This window comes from Orbicella faveolata, unplaced genomic scaffold, assembly GCF_042242905.1.
Source record: "Orbicella faveolata isolate gen_17 unplaced genomic scaffold, um_ofav_v1 contig_24, whole genome shotgun sequence".
In the NCBI taxonomy this organism is placed as follows: domain Eukaryota; kingdom Metazoa; phylum Cnidaria; class Anthozoa; order Scleractinia; family Merulinidae; genus Orbicella; species Orbicella faveolata.
In genome coordinates this window covers 16,105,151-16,113,499 of record NW_028301552.1, presented here as the reverse complement: position 1 = coordinate 16,113,499, position 8,349 = coordinate 16,105,151, and the positions used below count along the sequence as shown (strand labels likewise).

The following is an 8,349-nucleotide window of genomic DNA, read 5'->3' as shown; positions in this document are numbered from 1 at the left end:
AATCAAAAGATCAGTCGCTCTAGGTTTCGGAAAGAACTACAGAAAGTAGACTTCATAGTGCCCGTACAAAACTGTACATTGCGTTATCGTAAATCAATAGTAGTTTTGCAATCGTTAATTTAGCGAAATCCAGCAGCGACGTTTTTTAGACGCGGACTGCAACCGGAAAAGGATCGGAAACAATTCTGGCGAACTTTGACGCCAATGGATCAACTGGAAAGTCGTCGCTTTAGCATTTTAAACCAACCCGTACCGATCAAAAAGAGTGGGCATCAGGGGTGAGAACTTTCAACTTGCGGTCACCGTCCGTCGCTGCCAAAGTTTGCTAATTAGGTGACGAGAAGAAGTTGACATGAAGTGTCACCAATCTAGCGCCTTCCGTTCTACTCTCAAATTACTTTTTGCTTTATATCTCCTAAAGTAAAACAGGTATAAAAATAGAATTTTCAGAAATTGGTAGATCTTTATTTTTCATATTTAGTGTGAGAATTTCAGAAAATCAAAAAAATTTTTGCTTTTTTCCTTCTGTGATAACTTAAGAATCAGTTAATCTGTTCCTAAACCTTGTTTGATGAGGTTTGGTGGAAGGTTGCCATGATAATATATATGACGTCATGAAGAGATCAATGGTCATGAAGAGATCAACTGTACAGTCAAGATGAAGTTTTTCCTTTTTTCCGTGGTCACTCTCTACTGACGGCGGATCTGTGTTGGAGTCAATGCAGAACAGCAAACTGGTGGGGCTCGTTTGACAAACAGGGATACTCTCAGTGTGGATCCTCTATAGAATACCTCAAGGGGTTTTATAGCGGAAATAACAAGCGTAACGACGACCCAATTACTTTGCTCGAAGAAGGAAGATGCTGCAGGGCGCCTCCGCCAAATCAAAACAGAGCGTCTACTTGTTCCTGGTGTGGAACATTGGACAAGTGAGTATCTCTTCCCAATCATAGGTACTTTGTATAGACCACCTCGAGCAACTACCGGTTCATTCCTCGGCCACTTCCACATAAGCGCCGTTGAACATCGGGTTTCACAATCAGGAGAATGAGTTAAGTGAGGAAAAGCCCTTAACTCGCATTTGGCTTTGTATTTTTCCATCCTTGAATTTTGATTAATTCTTGAGGGAAGTACAATCTAAGTATCATATGCATGTACTTCTGATGGATTTAGGCTACGTTGGAAATAAACGTCTTTATCTGCTGTAGTTCCATTGGCTCTACAACACAGTAGAGGCCGGCTTACCTACAAAGTAGAATTATTTTACCTTTTTAAATATACCTCTGGCACACGAGGTAATTAGCATCAGAAATTTGAACTTTTGACTTAAGGTTAAAGTGTGCCCACTAACTGTAGCGAATTTTCACATTTTCATCTCCAAGAATAACCACCGGTCCTTTTGTCCAACTGGATATTTTTTGTAAGGGCTGTACAGCAGTAACAACAACAACAATCTTCACAACATAGAGGAAGGCCACTACTGTAAGCCTAACAACCTGGCAAATAGCTATCTACGCTGTCATGACCACGACGTCAGCAAATCATTTGACAATAAAGGTTTGAGTGAGTGTGATAGCGACCACTAGGTGGCGAGCGTTTACAGAGGAGGCTGTGACAAGTTGTATTGTATCGAAAAATTCAAATGCTGTATGATGCATGATGGCTGCAAGATAGCAAACTGGAGAAAGCTTTGGACCAAAAAGGCTGGGTCCAATGCGATTCATCCAAACTATATCACTGGACTTTTAATGAGTAATACCTGGGGTAAAACGATAAGATCTTCCTAATAGAAAAAGCCAAGTGCTGCGCGGCTCCTGCTCCATTTCAAAACACGCAAGCAACTTGCAGAGATTCTAACTGGTGGGGCGCTCTCGGCAAGTAACTAATCCACAAATACATCAATCAATCAATCAATCAATCAATCAATTAATCAATCAATCAATCAATCAATTTGTTAATTAAAATTACATCTTGTACATCAGTTTTGCTACTTCAGGTGTCTTTCCTTGTAATAACACAAGTAAGGACTCACTGTGAAGGGAGACATTTTCTAACAAACTTCTCTTTCATAAGAACGAATAGCTGGGCGGTGTCCTACTGGATATTTCTTGAGAGGCCTCTAACGAACCAATGATGCTTGGTTGCATAACATCGAGATGGGAAAATGGGGCAAGCCGAACGGTTTTCCAAATAGGTATGAACAGTGCTATAACGAGAATGTCGGGACCTCGTTTGACAAAAGAGGACTCACTCAAGTGTCAGAGAGAAGGTTACTATCTGACCGGAGTTAACAGGGGAGGATGCAACTATCTGCACTGTATTGATTCTTTAGATGCTGCAAGATGAACGTTGGTGAGTAAATTATTCCTGGTAATCTAACTCTATCAGCACTATAAGATACTGTGTTCAGTCCATCTTTCCTAATGCAAAGGAAAAAAAAATCCTGCGAACAAAGCAACAAAAACATACAAACAGAGTAACAAATGAACAAATTAAACAAGAATAGGAACAACAACAGCAACAAGGCGCCTCAGCCAAAGCCAGGAGACAAAAATATGGATGTAACACTCATACATTGCTTGCTTGTGTTCCATTTATATGGGTCAAAACGATGGAAAGTGTACCGACCAACCGGGAACGTACAAGTGTACCTGAAAATCTGGATATCAAGGAAAAAACTGTAAAAGTGGTAACTGAAGTAGCTACTGCGACTAGCAGTTGTTTTAGTACATGAAGATGTAGCGTTCTTTTAAAGTATTACGAAAACTCGCAAACTCCGGTTTCAATGTTGTCAGTGGTGAAGTGATTTACAAGATGCTTTAACGAAACTAGTTGTCTTATAGGCAAAATAAGCTAACGCTTTTACAGTTTTTCAAGAATAATTATCTAAGAAAATAAAAAGCTATGACAGATGATGAAAGGCCTGTTCCTGGGATAGATTTTTAACTTAAACTTCGAGCGAGACCGAGTCTTTTCCCCGTAAGAGATCATTTTGAAATCATTGATTTGTCCAGACGTTCTTGGATAAAGATATCCATTTGCCTCTAATAGCTATGGGACAAACAAGAAATTGGTGGGTCTTCTGATGCACGTATTGTACTACAAGCTCTCAGAAGCAATGTTTAGGTGGGTTGCCGCAAATGTGAGAATGATGCACAAGTCATCAAAAACAGGAAAGCTTTCAGGCACATCCCAGATTGCCGATTATCTTTCATACCCTGAGAAAGTAGTGGAACTGCTTGAGTCTTACACCCTTGCCTTGGTTCCTCTGTAATTACATACAACAATGAATACTGTAAACTTCAGCACCAGTACAGATTTTGCTGGGGTAGCCATTCGAAGCATCTCCATACGTGGTTTCTTGTTAAACATTGCACAGTGAATCAACTTGACCAAACCCTGGCTAGGCCTTATGCGGACCCTTGCCGCCAATTTGCCGCCAATTTGACTCTTCTTCGGGTTGTAATTGGCCTCAATGCCTCTTTCAACACGTTTGCCTCGTGGCAAATTGTTATCAGCCCCACACTCAACAAGACCATCCATCCATGATACCTTTCTTATCCAGCCAGATGGCGTCACGGATAAGCTTTAAGTGTCTCGTAATAATGATTGTGTTTTGACGGAATTTTGCAAATTAAACCATGTTTTAGAGTAGATATTTTCTGTTATTTACGTTATGCATCGATAAATCGATCAACTGCAGATAGTTTTGTTTATGCCTCGACTGTATCACTATAAAAATTTCAGTTATGTGATAGTTAGATACAAGTAGAAAATATCATATATAATAGTCACACTTCCCAGTAATGGAAGATTCTGACCAGTAGTGTGAACACTCATTCAGCCACCAGATTGGATTTTATTTTTGAGGAAAGTCCTGGGACAAAAATTGAAACTATTTATTTTGCTTATCCAAATTGTTATTGAAGAAATGTTTTGGAAGGAAACTCAATTCATATTCAATAATCGTTTTGTTTAAGTGCATATGAAGGGAAATCAGTTTTTGAATACCTTGAAAGTTCAACATTTTAAGGACACCATTCCAAAGTTTGAACCGTGTTGGAAAAAAATTGGCGATTTTATAAAGCCTGAAAGTTGTGGGTGATTTTGCTCTCAAAAATGGTCTTCGAATCGCGCGGCCAAAATGTCAAGTCACAAGGACAGATGAGGTAGCGTTGTGGACAAGACTACAAGATTGCAATATGGCGTTGAGTGAGAAAGTACGCAGAGGATGGAGATATTGCATCGCTGGCACCCCTAATTATTATCAAAGTTGTACGAATTCTAGCAACACTCTAGGAATACGAATGCATCAGTTTCCCACCGATCCAGTTGAGGAACAAATGGGCGAAATTTATCTGAAAACATCGCCATGATTTTTGTGAGCCGGAGTCGAAGTAGTCCTGTATGTATGTAAGCTTATATATAATTTGTTTACCACAGAGCACCAAGGAGTTCACATGAACTCTTTCAGAAATGCCCGTGCATTCCCGGATCGAACTGGAATTTGGAAACGTTGGGTTTTGAGGAGAGGGGAAAACCGGAATACCTGGAGATAAACCTCTCGGAGCAGAGTAGAGAAACAACAACAAACTCAACCCAAATATGACGCCGGGAGCCCGGGACAAATATTGGTGGGAGGCGAGCGCACTCACCCCTGTGCCATCCCTTCTCCCACTCTTTTCTGTTTGATTTTTGTGTTTCCATGAGATTCAGTCAGTCGCCGACGCCCCTTGTCGTTTCGCACGGAAAAAACACACACGATGGGAAAAGCTTTTGAACACCGGTAAACCCAAACATGTCGGAGTACTTAATATTCTTCATGAATCTTCGGATTGTTAACTGCAGGGATTGCTGTAATTTAAACTTTTCAGTGATGAATTATGTGTTTGTGTTCCGTTATTTCTTGTGAATCCTCACACTCCAGCAAGTCGCTGGTGCCGTTATATTCATATATTTTATTTCTACAATCTATTCTTTTTTTCGGGACAATACAAAAAAGTAAATAATAAATAACTGACTTGACTCGTGGTTGGTTCGTGTAACACCACAGGCAGCCCAAGCTCTCTCTGTGAACCACACAAGCAACACAATATGGCATCGAATTACAAGGGTTTATATGGGATTTTCTACAAGATATCCTTGGAGGTAGTTAAAGTGAAAATTCTCAATAAAAATGGCTTACCTTGTTCCATACGTGTGTTGTTTGCTCCTGGTGTGGTTATTTTACCGATTGAACTTGATTTAAGCGACTTTTTTGAATTCCGATTTTCCCTTTATAAAGAGAGGACAAGGCGAAACACCTCAGTCGGAACAGCCTGCCGAACGAAGTCAAAAGTCCCAGGCTAAAATGTGCCCACGGCCATAAATCCACCGCAGAATTCAAGGGCAAAGGTTGATCTTTCATTTCAATCCTCTAGCCACACAATTGCAGCCCTGCGAGCGACGCCAGGCGGCTCTTCTTGTCTCCAGTGAAACGATAAAACTATGGAAGAGCTCCGTGTCGTTTGATCCGCGACCCAACGACCGTTGAAATCGGCTTGGTAACCTCGTCATGTTGGCAAACCAAGACTCGCGGGGGTACTAGACCGCAATTTGTCAACTAAACTTCTTGTAATCCCCTCAGGTCGAATTTACAATGCTAAATAAAAATCGTACAGAACGCTTTTGCAAAATGGCTTCAAAACCAAAGAAACTTAAGATCAACGGCGAAAGCTCCGTAGAAACTGAGGAGATACAATCATTTTTGAAGTGGAAGTCGTGGTAAGTTTTCTCGTTTATGCACCTTTGATTTGTTTGTATAAAATATTCCCGAGCTGATAAACTAAATTTGCTTCTCTTAGGGTATTGTGGAATTACGAATATTGTGAGGAAACTGTAATGGAAGCCAGCAGAATTTTGTCTAGAGCATACGAAGAGAAAGAAATTGCCGTAAGCAAATTGAACTCTCTTTTGCTCGGGAGAATTCTTAACGAATTATGGGGAGATGAAGTTAAATTGGTGAGGCGAGGACCAAGTAACTCAAAGGTGCGTAAACGTGAAAACTTACCATGACTTCCACTTCAAAAATGATCTCCTCAGTTTCTACGGAGCTTTCGCCGTTGATCTTACGTTTGACAAATTTGACAAATTGCGGTCTAGTACCCCCGCGAGTCTTGGTTTGCCAATGTGACGAGGGTACCAAGCCGATTTCAACGGTCGTTATGTCGCGGATCAAACGACACGGAGCTCCTCCATAGTTTTATCGTTTCACTGGGGACACGAAGAGCCGCCTGGCGTCGCTCGCAGGGCTGCAATTGTGTGGCAAGAGGATTGAAATGAAAGATCAACCTTTGCCCTTGAATTCTGCGGTGGATTTGTGGCCGTGGGCACATTTTAGCCTGGGATTTTTGACTTCGTTCGGCAGGCTGTTCCGACTGAGGTGTTTCGCCTTGTCCTCTCTTTATAAAGGGAAAATCGGAATTCAAAAAAGTCGCTTAAATCAAGTTCAATCGGTAAAATAACCACACCAGGAGCAAACAACACACATATGGAATAAGGTAAGCCATTTTTATTGAGAATTTTCACTTTTAACTACCTCCAAGGATATCTTGTAGAAAATCCCATATAAACCCTTATAATTCGATGCCATATTGTGTTGCTTGTGTGGTTCATAAAGAGAGCTTGGGCTGCCTGTGGTAACACTACAACTCCCAGAGGGTAGGGCATTTGACACACTGAAATTGCCCCGAAAAGCCTGGCATTAGTTCACTATGGTAACAGCACTGCCTAATCCCCGCCTAATAATATACCCGGGTTGGGGGACGGGAGCTTTACATTGACTGTGCATGATGTGTCCATGGTATACCAGCATGTAATATAATGTATGGCTCATAGAGTCGGTCAGAGTTTGAAAAGGTTTAACATTAAACAACGTACTTTTGTTTGTAGATTTCTGCGTGGACTGTCAATTTCAAGTCTCATCTGCGGGGTATTACAAAATACAGCGAGGTTAGCGAAGTTGTGTCCCGTAAATTTGCCAAGCCTTTAATCGCACTGAGTGTAGTTTATCACATATTCAGAACTGGTTTTTCCGAAGTTATTGTGACACTGGACTCAATAGTCTTGCAGACACTAATTTATTTGGAGCCGCGTGTTTTCGTACCCGACAAAATGGCGATCATTCGAGTAAACAGTGTAAACGGTGAACAAGGACTTTGCTTGTTCAGAACAGTACGGGGAGTATCTATGCAAGTCCACTGAATTGTCTGAATATCCAAAACCGCAGCAGAATCTCACATTTGAACGTCGGAGGCTTCAATGTGGGAATTGCTTGCATTTCTCTCAGTTTGCCGAGACCGACTTTGTCCGCTTCATTTGCACGCAAAGCGACTACAAAACTTAACTACCTGAAAATGTAAAATAAGAAACTTGTCACCTTTCTTCCCTTCTCGGCTACCACCTCCTCTGTCCGCGAGGTCTCCGTTCGTCCAGTTCAGCTCTGTTTTCCTCCCTTTGCTTGCTTCACCACGCGATTGCGCCTCTTTGCCATCGAGACGTCACCATCAAATTTTCCCGGGACAATATTTGCCCGGGGGGGGGGTACTCCCCTATATGAGTCGTTAGTCGCCGTTCAAGCTATTTTGAGTTTTTGCTCTTCCCTTGCATAGGGTGTCATTTTTCGGGTTTGGACCTTAAATAGGGTATCAATTTTCGTTTGATTCATCCTTCAATAGGGTCAGGGTTTAAGACCCTTCGCGGCACACACCTATCCGAAATTTATGGGAGTACCCCCCCCCGGAATATTTGTTTGTTACAGAGAGAACAAAGACCAGTGTGGAAACAAAAGGCCCGTGTCACTTGTGAACCAAACAACTGTTTAACGCTAAATAAACAGGAGCTCATTTTTAATTCCGGCTTTTTAGGAGTACAATTCGATACGACTCATTCTGACCCGAACCTTATTGACAATTTTAAATTCCTGTGATTTATACCTATTTGCTTTAATATTCTCGGAAAGTTAGCATTTATGTATGATAGTTTTTAATAGGGTCACGCGACTTTGGACGCGTGGACGCGAGGCAAAAAAATGTGTCATAAATTGCAAACAAAATTTCGAGATCGATCAATTGAAAACGCGATCTAAAAGTAAAGGTTTTGCTCTTTTCGTGAACGATATTAGACTAGAGAACCCTTGTAATAAAACCAATTGAAAGGCTGACTGGACGGCTGAAAAGGGTAAATTCAATGCCCAATATTTCGGTTAGACAGGACTAACCTTCTTCAGGGGCTACACTGAAGCTAAGTAGATACGGATAAAATGGTTACAAAATTTAAATGATACTCGAGGAAATATGTGACATGATTGGT

The 8,349-nt window shown here is 41.2% G+C and overlaps 1 long non-coding RNA gene across 1 annotated transcript; it reads left to right on the top strand.

The window, feature by feature from the left end:
• Positions 1-5,694: 5,694 nt before the first annotated feature.
• LOC149110606 (uncharacterized) lies at positions 5,695-6,999 on the top strand. Its single transcript, XR_016208119.1, has 2 exons — positions 5,695-5,763; positions 5,844-6,999. It is a non-coding gene; the product is annotated as an uncharacterized LOC149110606 (long non-coding RNA).
• Positions 7,000-8,349: the final 1,350 nt, after the last annotated feature.